The sequence below is a fragment of the Dendrobium catenatum genome, unplaced genomic scaffold, assembly GCF_001605985.2.
Source record: "Dendrobium catenatum unplaced genomic scaffold, ASM160598v2 fragScaff_scaffold_1013, whole genome shotgun sequence".
Classification (NCBI taxonomy): domain Eukaryota; kingdom Viridiplantae; phylum Streptophyta; class Magnoliopsida; order Asparagales; family Orchidaceae; genus Dendrobium; species Dendrobium catenatum.
Window position 1 is genome coordinate 287,422 of NW_021319475.1, and position 20,358 is coordinate 307,779.

Here is a 20,358-nt window from a genome sequence, read left to right on the forward strand (position 1 = left end):
CAATCTGAGTTCAAGTTCAATTCAGGCTTAAGATGAGTCTCTTCCCCTCATTCGAGTCCTCTGTAGTCCTTGCAAATGCAAATTAATGTCCAAATTGTTTAAATAATAATTTGAGTTTGAGTTCACTTAAGTCCAAATACAGCATTATATTCACCCAAAATTTCGGCAGCCTCCCGGCGTCTCCCCCGTTTAGGGGAAAACTGGGCCTTTCCCACCACGCTAAGAAAAACGTGCATGGTAGATGCCCTCTTTCGAGGACACGGCGGCTGTGTATTTTTTTTCGATCCCCCACCACGCTAAGAAAAGCATGCATGGGTATTTTGCAAAAAAAGTATTTTTTTGAAAGCATTTTGCAAGAAAAGCATTTTTTGAAAGCATTTTGCAAGAAAGACAGTTATTTCCCCGCAAGCGGGTACTTATGGGTATCCCTCCTTCGTCGTACGCATCGCACCGGGTTCCCATCCCACCACGCTAAAAAAAGCATGCATAGGCGGTTTTCCGGTGCGCTACGAACTCCGAAGAAGAGATTTGGAACCGAGGATCGCTCGCCTACCTTGTCGTGGGTGTCGCGCCGGTTGCCCCTCCCACCACGCTAAGAAAAGCGTGCATAGGTAGACCACCGACTCGACACGCATGTCGAGGTAAGAGAGCAAACAAGGGTTCGAAAATCGAGACAAAAAAAAATCTTTTCTTTCTCCTTTTTTTTTTTTGGAGAAACCTTTTTTTTTTTTTTTTGGAAAGCCTTCTTCTCTTTTTTTTTTCTTTTTTTTTAGAACTAAAATAAGCAATTGTTCAATAAACATGCTCACACTAGTTAATAAAACTATTTACAGAAAGTGACAAAAGAAAAGATCACGAAAAGAAAAGATATTAATACATTTGCTATGTACACAAGCATGTCTCAAGTATATGTGTAAATGTGCTCACGAGTATGTGTATATACAAAAATAAATATAGATATCACCATTAATTAAAAAGAACTTTGACATTAATGCTTACAGTAATAAGGACACTATTGATAAAGTAAAACTTATTACTTATTATTATAGTTACTTTAAAATATTATACATATATGTATAAATAAAAAACTAAGAGAGCATCATAAAGCAGAACATATATTTTATAGTCAGTCAATGGCAACACTTCAATTTGACTATAAAAATTAATTATGGAATCTCATGATGGCTTTTGTCTTTTTCCCTTTGAGTATGCAAATGGATTCACGTGGATGGAATATAGAGAAATCAGCAGATATTCTCTAAAAAAAACTGATTTGTTGTATGAAAGTAATTTAAGCAGATTTGAGTTACGGAAAAAAGACAAGGATGCTACTGTAGCCATAAGCCGAAAGAATCCTGCCTCTTACCCACGTTCTACCACCTGGAATTCCATTGATATAAGCCAAAATAATAAAAGGAATAAAAATAATAATAATAATAAAAAAAGTGCGCAGCCATGAAAGCAAAACTTGCTATCACGTGCAAGAAAAGCCAAGGGAAGCAGAGTCTGTCGCGACTTTTGGTGTATAAGAGAAAGAAGAAAGCTTTAAACCATTTCTTAGCTAGCTTCGTCTCTTTACAAAGTGCAGGTCTTGTGCGAGAGGGCTGAAGGGGAGGAGGACAAAATTTGTGAAGTGGAGAAGTTCGGTCGAGCTCGTGACTTAGAGAGAAGCCTTGGTCAGGTGGAGCTGTGCGTGGAAACGAAAAAGGGGAAGAGAGGGACGGTGAGGGAGGCTTCAACAGTACGTGGAGATGAGAGATTTGGCTGGAGATGCAGGAAAAAGGATTGGATCGGAGGTCCTGGGGTGATTTCTCGTGAGCGAATGTAACAGAGAGCTCAAAGGTCCTCCTCTCTATTCATTTTAACGAAGAGGAGTTGTATTCAGACGAGGTCGCCACTGCCTTTGCGGGATTTCGGGGATATTTGCAGAGATTTAGCACAGGATTTGGCAGGCTTCGACTGAACGAGGTATGCTGCATTAAATGCGATTTTCAGTTTCATTTGACATGTAAATGATAATTAAATTTTTTTTTTTTTTTAGATTCTGTCATTATTAGTGTAAAATGTAGTGGGCTGATATGGGTTTTTTATTGGAAGTAGAAGAGACGTTGTGGGCTTTTGGGAGTGGGCTGACAAAATAAGTGGAGAAGGTTGAATTGGATGCTTGGGCTGTGAAGGAAAGGAGGCGTTAGTAGGCTATTTGAGTTAAATTTGGTCGGTTATGAGCATGAGATGGCTATCATATATTATTATTATTTTTTTTTTTTACCTCCATTTATCAATCTTTTCCAAGAGAGATCGGATTGGTGCTCCTCATAATTATCATGTATCTTAGTGTCGCAAGCTTTATCATTCCATTAGCTAGATTAAGCGATGAAATGTTTGAGTAGTCAAAGATTATTTCCGTCTCAAGAGGGATAAAATCTAAATTGTCCCTTCATCGTGCACAATAAAGTAACTCCAATTTAATTTAACAAGGGAATAAGCATCCATCTTTGGTAGTTATCCCTGCCTCGAACCAATCCTTTGACGCCTTCAATTGAAAAATATAATCCCTCCAGCAATGGAAAGACATGACATTCATCATTCCCATTATATTTGCCTTCGAACTATCTCATTTCTCGATCTAAAAATGTGAAAGAATTTTCGTGCTCCGAGCAACTTGTCAGTTTAGTTTTCTCTAAATTACGGCTCGGATTGGCAATGTTCATCCATATCGTAGACCTTGCACCCATGTATTTCTTTTCACTTAATTTCCCTAGACATTTTGGTGGTTGAAGGTCGTCGAGCATGTTCTTGGCGAAATCGAATTTTCACTTCTCGATTCATAATTCGGCACTATAAGCCTCCTAAGCATCCTTCACATTTTGAAGAAGTTTGATTCTTATTTGGCTAAGATCATTCACATGCTCCATAGTCATTCATTGAGACGTCCGAATGAATCCCAATGCCATCCACATTAAGAGTAAATTATCTTTATCAAATATATGATCTTGTGAGAACATACAACAAAAATGCGAAACAATTTTGTAGATGATTTGGCGGAACTTTATAACTCAGCCTTAAAATAGAATCTTGACCCAATAAATTGCTTTCTAGAACTGCCCTGCAATGCCTTTCATCCAAGTTGTCCTCCAAAACACCACCGATGACTTTAATTGCCAATGGAGATCTCAAAAGATTTTTTTTAACTATTTCTCCAACAATGACTTTTAATTAAATATATATTCTTAATGCCAACGACGTTCCGGATGCAATGGCGCCATCCATTTTATAATCGGACGTCATTTTGCCACTGTCGAGGCTAATTTCCTTCTTAATGCGTGCCTCCGCAACTCATTTGGATCGCCTTCAAAATTTGCGACACTGTCTCAAACAATGCGATTTGATTAAATAAAATGTATATTCCTAATGCCAACGACGTTCTAGACGCAATGACACTGTTCGTTTGTCGATCGGATTTCGTTTGAGCATCGTCGAGGCCTCATTTCCCTCGTAACGCATGTCTTCGCATTATATTTGAGCCGCCTTTGAAATTTTTGACGCTACCTTAAATGGTCCAATTCGATTGAATAAAATGTATATTCCTAATGACGGCGATGTTCCGGACGCAATGGCACCGTCCGTTCATCGATTGGACGTCGTTTGATCATCGTCGAGACCTCGTTTCCCTCGTAGCGCATGCCTTCACATCATATTTGAGCCGCCTTTGAAATATTTTGACACTTCGGATGATCCAAATTTATTAAATAAAATGTATATTCTGAATGTCGGGGATGTTCCGGACGCAACGACTCTGTCCGTTTGTCAATTTGATGTCGTCTGGGCATTTTCGAGGCCTCATTTCAGTCGTAGCGCAGGCCTTTATATCATAGTTGCATCACCTAAAAATTCACCACCATCTCAGATGATCCAAATTTATCAAATAAAATATATTTTCTGAATGTCGACGACGTTCCGGACGCCATGGCGCTGTCCGTTTGTCAATCAGATGTCGTCTGAGCATTTTTCGAGGGCTCCTTTCCGTCGTAACGCAGGCCTTTATATCATCATTTTTTTTTAAATTGCCTAGGAATTCACGACACCACCGATGGCCTTTGCAACAAATGGAGATCCAAAAAGCATTTTAATCATCTCTCTAGTAGTGGATCTTAATCTTTTATAATCATTAGGATTCTTCTTATCAGCAAGTGCATGAGAGTTGAGAAGTAGTAAATACTCGTCTTCTTCTAGACCCCCTAATTTAATCATTTTCTCCTCTCTTTTAATTACCTTTGCAAATATTAGTGTAACTGAGTCCGTTCGAATTGTTACCAAAATTTTACTTCCCAAACTTCCGTAAGCCAAAGGACGAGCACCTTCTCCCGTTTGCTTTTATCCTATTTTTATCATTCTCCCAAATGTCATCCAGCATAAGCAAGAACTTTTTGGACATGATTTCAATCCAAAGGCTATCCTGACGTGCCTTAAGCGTTTCCAAACGAGGTCTCTCCTTCTTAAGAGATTCCAACATATGTGCAATGACTTTTTTTTTACATCAAAGTTGTCGGAAACACAAACCTACATTTTAAGGTCAAATTCCTTTGTCATTCCATTTTCATAAGCAGGTTGCCATACTGCCATGGCCCACTATGGATAGAAGAGAAATGTTTATGTACAAATCAGCCCCCATTAATAGAAGCTTGGTGTTCGTCATTTAATTTGCTTCCTTGACTAGTGCATAATCAAATTTAATGCAATCCATATTCAAACTAAATCCTTTTTTATCAAATTTAAGATTCGGGCTGGTTATAGGGGTCAACAGTACCTTTAATTGAATTTACTTACAATAACTTCCAAGCAAGTATTAATATCAGTATAGCTCTCTATGAGGTTTTATATGAAAGAATATGTCGTACTTTGTTCTCTTGGACTAAAGCAAGAGAAAGAAAGATGATAGGTTCTGTGCTTGTAGACAATGCTATTGAAAATATCAGACCGATCAAGAAAAGATTAGAACTAGTTTAGGACATGCAAAAGAAATATATTTACATGAAGTACAAGTGTATGGAATTCCAAGTCGGATTCCAAGTTGGATTCCAAGTCAATGACTTTTAACATCTGAAGCTCGGTGTAATAAAAGTAGTGAACAAGCTTAGAAAGGATAGCAAGCTAAGTCACAGATATATAGGGTCATTTGAAGTGATCGAAAGGATTGAGAAATCTTCTTGTAGGTTGTTTCTACTAGATTGAGAAGGATATCCATAATATTTTTCATGTATCAGTGTTGAAAAAATGGGCATCAAATGTCGATTGGAGAGTTTCGGAAGCTGAAGTGGAGGTGCAACATAATCTGACCTATAAGCAGAACCCTAAATGCATTTTGGCCTTCAAGGTAAAGCAGTTAAGAAATAAACAAATTCCATTGGTTAAAGTCCAGTGGAAGCATATGTCAAAGCGGAAGGCAACCTGTGAGAGAGAGCCCAAAATAAGACAGTTGTATCCAAATTTATTTGATTTTTTGTATTGCATATTGAGAATGTCGAGGATAATATTTTTTATAAGGAAGAGAATAAAATATCTGCTGTTCTGAAACTTAATTAATTAAGGTTAATTAAATTAAATGCTTGTTTGTTTGATTTAATTTATAATTATCTGTTCTAGAGTGTTTACGAAGGAATTAAGTGAGTAAGAATTGGGTTGGAAAAGTGAAATTCTAAGGTATCAAAATCACTCAAGGAGGGCCATGACATTGGGCTGATGGCACTGTGACATTAAGCTCTCAGGTGGGGAGGTGAAATTGAGGGTGCGCCGCGGTGCCAAGCTCTCTAATGATGAAATTCTAGAAGAATCTAGAATATTCTCTGAGAGTGATGCGACGTTGTGGAGGTTAGCATTGTCGTGCTGTGGAGGCTAGCATTCTGGCGCTAGGTCAAATCAGTTATTTTAATGTAATTAAATATCTTAAACCATCAACTAACTTATTCAAGACCCTTCACCCAGTCACCTTGTCACAGAAGGAAGGAGGAGAAGAGGAGAGAGAATGGAGTAGAGAGATTTCATAGGCCAAATTTGGAGATTCCTCCATCAAGCCTGTTTGGAATATTGTAGAGCATGAGACAAACTTCTGAACCCCTATCTTTGATTTTAATTCCAAAAGTTTTATAAAAAGTTATGAATAAAAATATTTTTTTTTGCAGGTTTCACAATGTTTTCACCGTATAGCTTTTGATATGTTATCATATGCTTTGCCCCATATGTTTTGACCATAAGAAATTAGATTTTCAGCTGTTATTTTTTCCGATGCAAATTTCTTTGTGTATAAATTGATTGAGGCTTTTCTGGCAATTATAATATTTATATAAAAGTCTTAAAATGTTTATATAAATATTCCTCTGAAGTTAGAATGTGAACAAAAAAAAAAATAGTGAGTATTACATTATACCAGTAATTTGGCTTTTTACAGGCAATTTATACATTATTATGTGCTGCGTTGAATTTATAATTTAGTTCCTGTTGCAGTTTGATTTGCACTATTCATAACACAATATTGGAGATGTTCTAATGTGTGAAAAATTGTACTATCTGATATGTTACAAGAGCCCTAGATGTTCTATTTTGACCCCCATATGTTTAGTGTGAATGTGAGAATAATTCTAGCTCCACTTGCTGAAAGCAAGTGTGGAAGGTTATGTGACACTATTTTGTTTTGATTTTGGTGGCCCCAATTGCTAGAGGCAAGGGCGGAACTACTTGAGCCTTAGGGCGGGGCAATTGCCCCCCCTCAAAAAAAAAAAAAAATTTTAAAGGAGTAATATATATATAAGAGTAAAAAAAAATTTTTACCCCTCCTAAATTTTTTTTTGCCCTCCTAAAAAACTCTTTTGTTCTAATTTGCTCTAAAATATCTATATATTTTTTCACTTTTAGTTATAATATTCTCTTTAATATTTTTCATGATAGTTTAATTACACTTTTTTTTTTCTTTTTTTTTTCTTGCTTAATTTTTTTTAAAATTTTTTTCGTAATATATAGATATATATATTTTTTTGTGTTTTTTTTGCCCCCCCTCAAAATTGAAGCTGGTTCCGCCCCTGGCTAGAGGTAGTTGTAGAAGGTTAAAGGGAGGTATAAGTGGAAGGGGAATTATAAGCAGGGATTGAGACATACACATTTTAATCATTTTTTTGCATATGTTAATATTTCTATAAATTAAGTATAAGTAATATTGTAAACTGATTATTAATAATTCCTGAAATTCAGAATGAAGCTTAAGAAAATGTAAAATTCAAGTGGAAGTGAACATTTGATAACAAATATTCTGTGATGCATCTGAACCCTTTGTGAAAGTGGCTTCCAAGGTGTAAATCAGGAATGAAATCATAATTCAGGTTTTATTATTACTTTATTTATTCTTTACGAGTCATTGTATTTATTTTAATTAATTAACTGCTATGTAATATCTTAATTTGGATATTGATGTTTGTAATGGGTTTGGGAGAAATGTCTGTTGAGCTGGTTATGCTCATCCTATGATATTTTTCCATATTTCAGGGAAAGGTAAAGGCCCATCATATTAGAAAGGTATAGAGGCAGTATCTTTTGACCTTGTGGTTGGGGTACTCTTTTGTAATACAATCTTAAATTTTATGGATGTATAAATGATTGAAAGTTCATTGGATTACAATATATATATTTATGAAATGAAAAAAAAAGTGTTTAGTTGTTTTATTATTTGGATTTTATAGTAGGTCTGGTCGACTCTGGTGATGGTTAAGTTATTTAAGCTAAGTTAAGGATTTCAATCCTACCAATAGATATCAGGGCTTTGGAAGTCACACTGTGATAAAAAGCTACAATGAATTAGACTAGGATTGTGCAAAGAGATCTATAAGCAAGTGGTAATCCCATGTGAGAAGAGGGATGAAATGATCAAAAGAGGAAGCAGGCTCAAGAATATGTTTAGACTCTAGTACATGTTTGAAAGGAGAAAGAATTTGTAAATACTATATCTTTACTTTGCTATCATACTAGTAAAAGCAAATGCATGCTTATATATAAAAGAAGAGAACAATAAAAAAGATTATACTCAATAATTCAAATATATATCAGTAATAAATAGTAAAGATGCATATTATATATAAGTTGATACTTGCAATAATTTAGATATTTTATAAGACTTTCAAAGGGGCTTCCTTTGCTTGGGTAAAACATTGGAACATGAGATAATTTACAGTTATTCAAACTATTGTATATAATTATGAATAACATGAACATAGCACAATCGAAATTTATTTTGGCAAGTAAATAAATTTATAACTTAGGATCCAAAGGAATTAGGGAATCCATCATACTTGAGATGAGGATTAATGTTTCAAAGTGGGTTGAAACATGGTTGTGGGCCTTGTGGCAAATTGAATTGGTTTTCTTTCTTCTATTTTCCTACTTTATCCCCCATGAGACAACTTTACTTATGAGGTGTAAGGGGGGTGACGGTGCATTTGGGTACAATATAATCCAAATGATGCCATCAATTATGGTTGAAAAAGAAATGCAATAGACATTTGAGTTTGTGAATGTCTACAACAGATTGCGTAGAAGGAAAGATATGCTATGATTACAAACAATTTGGAAAATCAGCTTATCTGGTGATGTAGAGTTTCTTTTGCTTGCTTCACAGTGTTCCTGTAGAATTCTAGCACAATGTAACCTTTTTTTTTATTGGCAAGTAAATAAATGAAGAACTTAGGATCTATAGGAATTAGGAAATCCACTAATCCATCATGCTTGATATGAGGATTAATGTTTCAGTGTGTGTTAGAAGATGGTCATGGCAAATTGAATTGGTGTTCTTGCTTCTCATTTCCCACTTTGTCACCCACGAAATAACTTAACTTTTCAGGCATAAAGGGATGAGGGTGTATTCGCCCACAATATAATCCCACTGGTGCCTTCTATAATGTTAAAAAACGCAAGGCAGTATATACGTACGTGAATTTCTGAACCAGATTGCATGGAAGGAAAGATAAGTTATGATTACAAAAAATTTGTAAAATTAGCTAATCTGATGATGTATAAATCTTTTGCTTTCTTCTGCAACGCTCCCCTAGAATTATCTGACATATTAGCCGCTATCCTGATCCTTATATGTGAATTTTATCTTTTTTTTTTCCTCTTCAATTTGAACAACGTGTTGCATGGGCGATCTCAAATGTTCACCTGACATGTATAACTTACAAATGCAGAACAGCCTTATTGGGACATGAAGCATGTAATTACTATACGTTGCTCAATCAATGTGGTCAGGAAAGAACTATTTTTCGCAATGTTTTTCCAATAGCTCCTTAGCCTGGCTGGATGATTGGCTAAATTATGCTATACACTTTTTGCAGACATAGAAGGCAAGTGTTAGGCACTGACAAACTTTAAAGCAGAGGCAATGTTGATTCTTTTGCTGATTAGCAATGTGCATATTTGTTCAGTGAGGATTCTACTTTTTTTTTTGTCTATTTTGGTTATATTTCCTTTCTGTTAAGCTATGGATCATTCCTGAGAAATATTTCTTAGAATTAATTGAAATCTGAACTAAAATTTTGTGATATATGCAAATCATTTTTTCATCAAAAGTGTCATGCGTTTTAAGTGCATGTGCTTTAAATTTGCTAATATAAGTTGTTTGTTGTTTTGTCATTATTTTTGTTCAATGCAGTGTTGGAAGTAAAATCATGCAGCGAAACAAACAAGAAAGAGAAAATGAAGCAAAAAGAAAGAACACTAGTATTTAACGTGGAAAAATCAGCAAAAAAACCTCGAAGCCACACAACACCAAGAAATTCACTATGAAAATTTGGTAGAAATTATACAAATCTATTATCTCACACTTTCTCGTTATCTCTCTTTACTTTTGCCCCATTCTATTTCAGAAATAACAAAGAGATATGATTAAATTACACTAAGGGATGCAACCCTTTTAAGTTAGGCATAAAAAACGAGAAAGAAATCTGTTCATCTCGATTCGCAGTGCCACGAGATTGGCGTTTGGAGCGCTGTTGTGCTCCATTCTTTTTCTCCGGCCTAACTTGTAGCATCGTACTGCTGGCTATGGAGTGCTGCAGTGTTTCGATCTCTGTCTCCAAGTCAAAACTATAGCATTGCCGTACTGCAAACTACGACATTGCAGTGTACAAGTGTACAATATATGCCACATGCTCTCATGTACTGACAGAAAAAGTTTTCAGGGACCTAGGGGGAGGCAACCCTACAAGCCTCCATTGAGCTCGACTTACGGAATTGAGGTATGAGTCAAAAGAACAACCTGATTGATCAACACAATCAGATTCCACAAAGAGCTAACATATATTATATTAATTGGCTTATCTAGGATTTTTATTTTAGTTGCGTACTTTGTGATCTACATGGAAACTGTTAGGAATGGAGCTCGCTGGTAGAGAAATTGAATCTTTGTATTATGTTCTATAACTGTGCAAGAAAATTTAAGGCCTATATGTAGGTCAAAGAAGAGAGCAATGAGATAACATTACAACAAGAGAATCTCCTAATATCATGGAGAATATTTATATATAGTAATACTCCTAGAAATTAAGGAACCATGGAATATGATTAGCTTGAGTTTGCCATACAACTTACAGAAATGTGCTAGAGATGAGATTTGGTAAAAATATTTGCACGTAAATCAAATAGGTTGAACAAGAATATTAGAACAAATAATTTCACCATAGACTGTGATAGTCTCAATATGCTTGGTATGCATTTGGTAGACATCACACTTCCATGTTTATGTGTAATGTCGCATCCAAAATAAATCCCCCATGATATTAGCTATAGTGTGATATTCCATATTGCCACTAGAACGAGCAACTCTCATCTGCCTGTTTTGCTAAGAAATCAAAGAGGTGTTTTAGAAGAAACAAAAATCAAAGACATTTTTAGTTAGTAGAATCTCCAACCCTAGCCCAATTAGCATCATAGTAAGAATGGGTGATAAGAAAAAATTCAAAAGAAAATAACAACATATGCAAAAAGCGATCAAATCTTATTGGATTAACAAAATAACAATGATAAAAAAAAAAAAAAAATCGTCATCCAAATTCATAATATTCATACCAAGTACAAGATTATTCATTCCTGTTAGCCTTCCCTCGCTCTTTTATATGACAACAAAAGTAATTTTATAAGAAATTTTAGATTTTCAGTGCTCTCTTTGATAAGTAAATTCTTCAGAGCATTGAAACCATCTTTGGTAACAAGAGAGACTTCAGCTTATGAATAGAATTTTGTACTCGTTAATTTTTTTTCTTTTGGTCTACATGTTCATCAGGCTTCTTTTGAATTCCTACCTTATTTTATTTTCTTATTTTATTTTATTTTGAGGTCGGCTTGTTGCATTGCTACTATCAAGTACTTTCTCCTTAAAGCGTTCAAAATTTTATTGGTATCATTTGTACTTCTTTTCTTGGAGAACATTGTTCTCAGAGTATCTAGTTTCTCTTGAGCAGGTTATTTCATAGCCTCTAGGTTCTTAATTTTATAAGAAACGAGTAGAGAGTATTTTCAGTATATGCCTTTCACTTATCTGTGTATCTGCACTTGCTTTTAATTTAAGTGAAATGATGTTATCCATCTCATGAACAAACTTCAACGACCCCTCTTTTTGAACAATGACATATTTTAGTTGCAGCTCAGTTTCTGAGTATTGATAAGTTCTTTGTTTTGTTTCAATAACTATGTGGTTTAGCATATATGCTATGACTTTGACATCACCTTGGCCACCTTAATTCTATTGTTTTCTTGTTGGTGATTTTGCTTAGTAGCGTTAAGATATTCAGTAATATCCAATTCCTAACAGTTGGTTTTAATTATAACTCATAATACCATCAATTTTTTACAGAGAGAATTTTGTCCAATCTTCTTGGAAGTGAATCAGGTATGCAACATAAATCCCTAATTAATTTAGATTATTACCTTTGAAGGGTACCTTATTGGGAGTATTTATTGTAGCTGATCGTTTATCTTCATTAACTTTTTTTAAATCTGTGTATCTTTTGTTTCAGAACTGAGGGATATCTTTGCCAATAAAAAATAACCACCTTAGTTAGATCACAATATTCATTAAAAATCGTCGCAAGAGGACATCTTGAGTATTAATTCTCTTGTTGTACTTTTCTCCTTGAGAAAAAGGCATTTAGGGTGTCTTGGAAAAGATCTTCTGACAAAGGAAGATGTATTAATGAAAACAAAATGATTAAGGAGTCACCTATGCCTCTTTGTTTAACCAAATCTATAATTGATGCGCTATCAATGATTTTATTGGACTTACATAATTTCACTTTTGATAAGCTTCCCATAAAATTTTATGTTGACAAGCTTCCTCAAATATTTTGTCCACTAAATCATCCCTAAAGTTACATTCCCTGGAATCTTCTATTGGTTTAATTTTAGGATTGCCATGCATGAATTTTAACAAAAGAATAATTCCAATTTAATAATATTAAATTTTAACATTGAGCTTGTACATCTATTTAAGTCTTGCATGTTTTCCTCCTTAAGGGTATTTACTTTTGAATCATGTAATTTTAGTGCATTCAAATCAACAATTGCTAAAAGTTAAATATGATTTACAATAAAAAATTCAACAAAAGATTACTCTCATGCTGATTTCAATAAACAACTTGAAGAATTCAGTGAGATATTGTGTACAACAATAACAACAACAACATCAAGTCTTTATCTGACTATGTGAGGTCGGCTATATGAATTCTTTTTATTGATTATGTCATGTTAAGAGTCAAATTCTCATTTAAATCTACTATAAAAGTTATTTCTGATATTTTTTAACAAAGCCTTTTTAGGTCTATCTCTACCTATCTTAACATAGGTCAAATCTAATACATCTACTCTCCTAACCGGGTCATCTGAAGATTGTCATTTTATGTGACTAAACCATCTATGACGACTTTATTTAAACTTATTTGCCACAGGAGCTACTCCAATATGCTCGTTTTGCATTCTATCTCTAAGAGTAAAGTGACTCATCCACCAGAGCATCATCATCTCTGCAACACTTAGCTTAAATGTATGCTTATCTTTTAATGGCCAACATTTTGCACTATAAAGCATTGCAAGTCTCACCACCATCTTATAGAATTTTCCCTTAAGGCTGAGCGGTACTTTTATATCACACAACATGCCCGATGCATTCCTCGAATTCAACCATCAAATTTGAATTTTACTAATACTATCCCCATTTATTTCACCATCACTTTGGACAATAGACCCGAGATATCTAAAACATGTACTCTTATTAATGATTTGATCGTCCAAAGTCACATTTCCCCCATTAGATCTATTACTATTAAAAGTACATTCCATGTATTTGGTTTTAGATCTACTTAAACAAAAAATTTTAGATTCTAAGGTTGACCTCCATAATTCAAGTTTACCTTCAACTCCCTCTCTAGTCTTATCAACAAGAAGAATATCATAAGCAAAAAGCATACACCAGTTTGTGTGAACTATTAAAATTTTAACCAATAAAAATTCTAAGCCTTACAAAATTGTGGAAAAGAATAAACCTAATGGCTCTAAAGTAGATGCTCTTACGGCATCAAAATCTTTACACTGTGTAGCAGATTTAACTCTTTATCCTATTTTTATGTTCAGGATAGACATGTTCTCAACAAGATTAGTACTAACATAGCTTGAAACTCGTGCTTCTACACAATTACTCAAGCCACTATTAATTCAGAGACTAAGATCTTATATGAGATGGTGAGCTCAAAAGTTCCTTTGTTTAAATGGTCTAGCCCATTTCATTGATTATAGATGATTTGGAGAAATTCATTTATTTAGTTTATTTATGGAGGTTTATTTCTTGGAGTAGAACTTTTGAGTCTATAAAGAGCTGAAACAGTATATCACCGCAAGCATCGTTATTGTCATTGTTGAGTCTAGATTACTTTAAACATGACCCTCATGATGCACTTTTTTATATATGTCTAGACAACTTTTTCATTTTATAACTTATTGAAACATGTCTTAGGATATGGTTGGGATAGTTTTATGGCTGCTTTGGGCATTGTAAGGGTTTAATGGCTGAGCCTAGCCTCCCAAAAATAATGTTTTTATTCGTACAGCATTGCGGTGGTGTAAAAATTCCAGCGCTAAGGCATTGTGGATACCCTTTGGGACAAAGAGCTCAGCGCTGAGGTATTGTGAACACAGAGCTGCAGTATTGTAGACCTGCTATGGGATAGAGAATCGAGTGCCAAGGCGCTGCGGGTCCAACACAACGATTCTACAGGCCAATTAAGTGTTTTTTTTCCTACAGTTTTTATATGGTTGTAACCTCAAAAGGTGTGTGTGCATGAAAGGGTGTGAAGATTGTGGGAGAAGAGAGAGATAGATTTGTACAATTTTTTCTATTTTTCATAGTATATTTCTTAGCATGGTATGACTATGTGGTTTTTTCTCGTTTTCAGGTTTTTTCACCTGAAATTTTGGTATTCTTTCTTTGCTATTTGTTTTCTTGTTTCTTTCATTCTTTGTTTACTCCAAACACAGGCAACATGTATAATTTCATTTGGTTATTGCTTTCTCATTATTTTCTAAAATTTTTTATGATGGAAAACTACTTTTTGTAATTAGCGTAGCTAAGGTGTTTTCTCTATAACAACTTCATAACTAATTTTATAAAGCGATGTAGCTGCCCCCAAACATCCCACCCTTAGTTTAATCACAAGTGAACCTTCTTTAGAAATGCAATGCATTCTAGTTCAGTTCTGTTTCACATCACAGTTTTGCATTTTTCTTGCATCAGTTTCTATGCATCATATTGGATCATACATTCATCAAAGCAGTCAAATAGTCAGCAATTAACATAGATCCTTGTCGAAGAGTTGTTAGATTATGGAGCAGTCAAAGAGTTGTTAAATGAGGGTTTCTTTCATCTCATCTGATGAATTGATTAGTGAGTGATCCAATCTAAGATTTTATCACTATAAGTTGATTCAATAGGTCCTGTCATTGCCAGGAAAACCTTAATCATCGAAGTAACATCATTGTTTAAGACTTTGTTTGGGACGGCTTTTTTGCTACTTTCTAAAGTAGCTTTTTAGTATAAAAATTAAAATTTTTGTACTAAAAATTACTTTAAGAAGCCGTTCCAAACAAAACCTAAGTCTTAGGCTTCGTTTGTGACGACTTTTTTTACTGCTTATTAAAGCAGCTTTCGAGTACAAAAATTTTAAATTTTGTACTAAAAAGTTGATTTAAAAAGCAATTAGAAAGCTTCCCCCATGAAGCCTTAATTTGTTAGAGATCTTGACAAAGCAACATATCTACATTGCTTGGCGGCTCCTTATAATGGTGATAATATCATTCGTGGCTCATGTTCGTGGAACGTGGCCATCACATCTACCTTTTGTTTTCTCAACTTCAAGATTGAAGATATGTTGCTTAATCCATCTAAGGATAATTATGGTAATCATTAGCAGCAATTGTATCGATTTGATGATTCCAATAGCTGTCTTATGAACTTGACAGCGAAATCTTTAGTGAAACAAAGGGAATCAAGCTTTGAATCGGGAATCGTAGGATTCAAATGAGAAGCCTTTAGTATGTTAATTTTTCACAAACCATAGAGTCATAATACCGGTCAAGAACTGAGATACAAAGAGGAATAAGAAATAGACAAGAAATATCTGTGTTAAATTTCAATTTCAATTAAAAATTTAAGCCTATGAATTAGAACTAATCATTTGATACTATTAGATTCAAATTTATTCATAGATGACATCCGATTCTACTAGTAGACGAATTCTGAGGAGGGTGACCCGGAAGTTGTGTGAGAATATAGATAAAATGAGAAACCTATAGTTGAGGGGATACCCTGGAGGGGCCGATGATATATTTTAGAGTTGTGGATCACCCAAGAAAAGGAGGGCGAGTTAGGTGATCTTGTGGGAAAAATGGCTAAATGGTGGTAAACAACCTGCTTCGTAGTTGATTGCTAAGGGCATCTCCAACCGAGAACTCTATTTTTCACTGCAAAATAACGTAAAACTCCAAAATGCCGTGCGGCTGCTCCAATCGAACGCCATTTTAAGTGTTTCTAGGAAGGTAACGATCGTTCTCCTTTCGCGCGTTTTTCCGATTGAGAGCCGAAAATGGCGTGGGTGAACACTGCGACGCCACGCACTGTTCACCTGCAAGTAGATGGCGGAAAATTTTGCGTTCGGTTGGAGCGGACCGAACGACGTCATACGATCGTTTAACATTCGGTTGGAGATGACCTAAGAAGGGCTAATGGTGAGTCGATTGATCCATGAGATTCTTTATTGCCTTTGTGAGGGGCAACTTCCCTTCGTAGGCCAAGGAAAGTAGGGTGTGATGATATTCATTAGGCGGGCTCCTCTGTGGGACCCATTGAATGCGAGTTCCTTTGTCAATCCGCAAACTACCCGCTTGATGGCATATTCGAGTACACAGATATTATTTTTATATCAATGTATCTTTCAATTATTCAATTTTGAATTAAATTGAATGTTTAAAATTTCTTAAAATTAGCCGAGGCATTTGCATTTTAAGTAAAATAAATCTAAATTTTTCCGAGACATATCAAGAGAATGAGAAATATCATAATTTGGGTCACATGACAAAAAGCAACCACCACCATCACTAGCTGCCATTTATACCTCTTCATCTTCTTTCAGACTTAGCTGCCACAGATAAAACCTGACAGCTTGCAAGTTTGTTGCGTTCAAACTCCGAACTTTTAATGAGTCATCAAACCACCACAAATGCAAATACAATTGATCTTAGTAGTTTGAAAAGCTACCTCTTCATTAATGGGATCTCCCTTCTTGTATATTATTGCTCCTTACATGGACCAGATGTCTTCAACTGGCGCAAAATGAGACTCGGCACCCCACCGGCGGAGCCGCCACCTTGTCGGCCTTCTTTGTTCGGCGACATCTACACTGTTGGAACTTTGTAATCAGCATTTTCTGATAATTGGAATTTTTTTTATTGTTGAAGTCGACGTTTTTCTCCCTCTGTTCAATCTGTAACTTTTTTTTTCTTGCTTGGAAAAAATGTTGGCCACATATTTTTCTTGCATCTAAGGAAAAAAAAAAAGATATTTTTCTTGCATCAGGATTCAATCAAATCTTTGGCCGCACGCATTGATAGGTCAGATAATTTGTTTCTCCAAAGGGTTCAATAATCCAATTGCTGAAATGATTTTTTAATGAAATTTTGTGAAGGCCATAAACGATTTTTTTTTATTATTTTATTTGCGTCAAGAGTGAACGGAAATTTGAGTTTGAAAATTATAAAATTTGTTTTAGAATTACTGTCATATAAATTTGTTTTTTAATAAATTCTAAACTCATTATGATACGAATTATAATATGATATTTATGATGCCTCGGTAAATTTCTTTTCCTTTCTATGATGAAGTATCGATTTTATGCTTTAACTGGTCAATTTTATTCGAAATTAGAATCTTGCTTAATATATCATCAAAAATTTTGATCGGGCACAAATCTTGAGGCAAAATTAAGTTAGAAATTTCAAAAATTAAATCGGAGACCATGAACTCAAATTTTAGCAAACTTATAGTCGAATTGAACGCCTCAAAAATACAAACCTAACGACACCAAATTCGACTCAATCTAAAGCCCAAATGAGTCCAAATGCAAGACTCAGAGCATATTTGAAAGGTTGAAACCATAATTTGGATTACCAAACGGTTTTCGAACATGACATACTTATAGTCAAATCGATCGGCTCGACGAGACAAATCTGACGAGCCTAAGATTGCCAAATTCTAATATCATTAAGACATTCAAATTCCTAGTAAATAGTCTATGATCAAAGGGATCAACATTGGCCGTCCATTTAAACCACTCACAAACTACCATTGATCCTCCTCTTATTTACAGGTCATGCCACTTTCAAAAAATTATAAATAGACTCCACAGTTCTCATGGTAGGGGGGAGGAGGAAGGTAGCCCAAGCAAGAAGAGAAGGAAAAAAAGGCAGAGTTCTCTTGCAGCCAGATTCCTCCTTGACCACCTCTCGGCCACCGACCAATGCCGGAATTTCGCCCGTCACCAGATTTCTACCCGACGCTGAACTTCCGCCCGTTGCCAGACTTTCGCCAACGGCGGACTTTGACATGGTGCCAGACTTCTGCTAGTCGTCAGACTCCTACCCGACGTCAAATTTCTAATCGACGTCGTACGTTTATCCATCGTCGCACTTTCATTGGACTTCTACCAGACATCGAACTTCTGCCTGTCGTCGAAGTTCTATCCGTCGTCGGACTTTCGTCAAAATTCTACCCGACGTCGAACTTCTGTCTGTTGTCGGACTTCTGCCCGTCGTCAGACTTTTATCGGACTTCTACTTGACGCCGAACTTCCAACCGTCAACGGACTTGTGTCAGCGTCCGACTTTCTTCTGGTTTCTACCCATGTCGGACTTCTGCTCGTCGCTGGATTTCTACTCGACACCGGACTTCCACTCATCAACGATCCTTCCAACCTCCTTCCTTAGACAATAGTCTTACCGACCTCTGTTGCCCGCCAACTACAGTCCTTCTGACCTTCATCGTCAAACAACGATCTTTATGACCTTCTTGGCCACTGACTACTTTCCTTCCAACCTCCGTCGCCTGTCGACTATGATCCTTTCGATCTCTGTCGCCAGACATGCAATGATCTTTATGACCTCCGTCGCCCGCCAACTACGGTCCTTCCGACCTCCGTCGCCAGACAATATTCTTTCTGACCTTCGTCACCTACCAACTATGGTCCTTTCAACCAAATAAACACATCAACAGTAATTTTTCATGTTTTCATCATTTAACACACTTTATATGATGTATATTTGTTAAGTTATGCTAAGGCCTTCCCCACAATGACGAAATGCCTGATCATTTGTAATCGACTACAAATAATAATGGATTCATTCAAACTAGGTCAGGCCCCGTGATTTTTCTCACTTTTCAGGGGTTTTCCACGTAAAAATTTTTGTGTCTCTTATAAATGCTGCACCCTCTCTCTTATATGATTGTGTGATGATCTTCGTATAAAGCTAAGATGTTAAACTTTATATTACTCTGCCGCCGCTAATATTCTAGGACACAGCATTACTAAAAAAAATCATTTGAATTTAAATTGATTCAAAATTAAAATTTATTTTTGAAAGGTTTGTTCATTGAAGTTAGTTTATTCAATTTGAAATAGACTTAAAAATTAATTTTTAATATTGCAACAACAATAATAATAACAAATTTTTATTCTATTATGTGGGATTGAGTGCATGAATCTTTTTTTTCTTTATTGTGTCATATTAAAATTAAATCCTCATTTATTACAACTTTTTAGTTTGAGGTCATCGTAAGGCCGATGTTTTATGTGACCAAACTTTCTTAGGCGACTCTTCTAATCTTATTTGCCTCTAGACCTATTCCAACTTTTTCATGTATAACTCATTTCACATTATGTCTCTAAATGCAATATTACTCATCCACTTGAGCAGCCTCATTTTTGCAACACTTGACTTAATTTTATGCCTCTCTTTAAATGCCAACATTTTGTGCCATAAAGCATTATAGTTCTCAGTCATATAAAAATTTTCCTTAAGTTTGAGGGGTACTTTTCTACCATAGAAAATGTCTATGCATTCATCCATGCTATAGGAAAAATAGGTATTTCTGACGGAATTCTTTGGTGAACTATAGCTCGTTGGGATCATCGAAGCCAATCAGCCAAAACAAATTGCAACATTTCCTACGAAAAATTTTCTAAAAATTTATGGCTGAAATTTCTACCGAAAATTCAGCTGGTTTTAAATATCCTAACATAATTTTCCGCTAGAAAGTTTCATATTTCTACTCTTCCTCTACCATTTTCATGTGAAACGTTGTTCCGACCATTCAAAGCTCCACTTTCACGAAAAATGTAGCCTTAGTCCTTGCTCTCGGGCCTGATAGTCGTTGTTCGTCATTCTCGAGCCTCCCTTCTCGGCCGCATTCGAGTCTTCATTCTCGGTCGCACTCCTCCATTGCCGGTTGAACGCATTCCTCTATTGACGATCGCACGCATTCCTCCATTGTCGTCGCACACATTCCTCTGTTCACTTGCTATAAGCACATTTATTTGCCTATTCTTCAAACATCGTGTTTACACAATGTGGAAAAAACAAATATGAGATTGATTTTACCAAATAAATTAAAACACAAATTCTTTGTCATTCCCATTTTTATTCCCTATCAACCTATTCCTTCAAACTAAATAGAGTCATATTGAAGGAATTGAAAATAATATTATGACAATCTCAATAATAAATAAT

At 35.4% G+C, this 20,358-nt stretch overlaps 1 long non-coding RNA gene across 1 annotated transcript; it reads left to right on the forward strand.

Moving 5' to 3' along the window:
- Positions 1–8,862: 8,862 nt before the first annotated feature.
- On the forward strand, positions 8,863–9,926 carry LOC110114750. The gene is made up of 3 exons (XR_003701783.1): positions 8,863–9,280; positions 9,372–9,460; positions 9,689–9,926. It is a non-coding gene; the product is annotated as an uncharacterized LOC110114750 (long non-coding RNA).
- Positions 9,927–20,358: the final 10,432 nt, after the last annotated feature.